We start from the raw sequence: 1,611 nt of genomic DNA, 5'->3' as shown, positions 1-1,611 counted from the left end.
CTACGTGGTGAACCTCCAGGTGGGCTCACTGGAGTCAGGTCAGCGTCCACTTCGGACGCTTGACTTTCGGTCTTCGATTCCTTCCCTCTACAGACCCCGCCGGTGTAACGCTTAGAGGAGCACCTGTGCGGAGAGGTCAAGGAGTCGCGGGTCAGGCCCCCACGTAGTTCAAATACTGTCACGAATCACATCGAGTGGTGCATTCGTGCAGTGAACCACGTGCTGTCGGGCTTCGCAGTACAATTCTCGACCAACAAGTCATCTGTTGGAACGTTAAAGAGAAGCCGCAGATCGACGGTCGTGCCGTTGTACTGCAGTGCGACTCGACGCACAGACTCCGTGGGCATACTCACGGGATCAGTGCATTTGGAGCCTTACAACCTCCACTTGCATCCCCGTCCACTAGACAATCGACTCAGTTCGGCGTCGAGAGGAAATTTAATTCTTTTCACGCCAGATATTAATTACAGTCCACTTGCGAGCTCGTATATTACGAGCGAGCGAAATTCTCCGCTCCTATACATTCGAATATCGAAGCCAGGAGCGTGAGGACACACACGCGGCGAATATACGTGTAACGTGTTTACGTGTCTAACACATTGCCGTGTTTTTCTGTTCACAGAATCTTGGCCTACCTCAACGTGCCGGTTCCGACCAAGAAATCGTGGAAAACAATTTAATAAGAATTTTCGTTGTTTCTAATTGTTTATTTTATTTTTATTTTTATTTTTATAATAAACAGTTTTTGAAAAAGAAAATCTTAAGTTCCCAACTCACTTCCCACAATAAAAATCCGATCCCTCTATCCGGACTTCGTCGTTAAAAGCATCAGCTTTTTGCTGGTATTATGATCTACTCTCCTCTTCCTTGTTGTTACTTATTTTATTATTTATTTATTTATTTATTTATTTATTTATTTAGTTGCCTGTTATTCATGTTAACATATTTATGGTCAAAATCCACATGATGACTTGACAAGGAAGGAGCCATAACGGACTACTACATACACGCATCAGTTGGACGCCCAGTGCGATAATTAAATGTGAAAGTGCTACGACGATAAGGGCGCAGGGGGACTGTCCCTGCGCCCTTTAAAATTATATTAATTTTGTCATATGACCGATATATATGTATACTCTGTACCTGATCCCCGGGGCTTCGCCCCGGGGAAACATTTATTGAAATAAAACTGCTTTTATCTGTTCTTATCAGCTTGATATCTGATACACTCCCCATTGGGGAGTCAGAATATTAATCTGATTTTTGGAAATTGACGGAGCAGTTGGAGCTTTTTTTTTTTTTTTTTTTTTTTTTTTTTGTCGTGGGGAAAATCTTCGAAAGACTCCCTCCCACCTCCTTGGGGAGAGGTGGGAGGGGTGTGTGGGATTCCCCGCGCCCGTACAACGACAGGCGCGGGACCTACCCACTAAAAACCCCACGGTGACCCTTCGGCACGCTTTGGGAGGATAGCGGGAATCGCTCGAAGCATTCTTCCGGTATCCTCCCCGTGCCCGCGCTTTCGCGCCCATCCCCCGGGGGGACAATCGGTCCCCCCAGTAGACACACTGCCTCATAGCGGCGGGACGGGGCCACTCCATCCCGCCGCTATCC

General features: G+C 46.9%; 1 non-coding gene across 1 annotated transcript; it reads left to right on the top strand.

Annotated features, from left to right (window-relative positions):
* The first annotated feature begins 1,146 nt into the window (after window positions 1-1,146).
* Window positions 1,147-1,348, top strand: LOC143350752 (U2 spliceosomal RNA). Its single transcript, XR_013081231.1, has one exon. It is a non-coding gene; the product is annotated as a U2 spliceosomal RNA (small nuclear RNA).
* The last annotated feature ends 263 nt before the right edge of the window (window positions 1,349-1,611 follow it).

This window comes from Colletes latitarsis, unplaced genomic scaffold (assembly GCF_051014445.1).
Source record: "Colletes latitarsis isolate SP2378_abdomen unplaced genomic scaffold, iyColLati1 scaffold0028, whole genome shotgun sequence".
NCBI classification, from domain to species: Eukaryota; Metazoa; Arthropoda; class Insecta; order Hymenoptera; family Colletidae; genus Colletes; species Colletes latitarsis.
The sequence above is the reverse complement of the archived record's forward strand: the minus strand, read 5'-3'. Positions and strand labels throughout refer to the sequence as shown.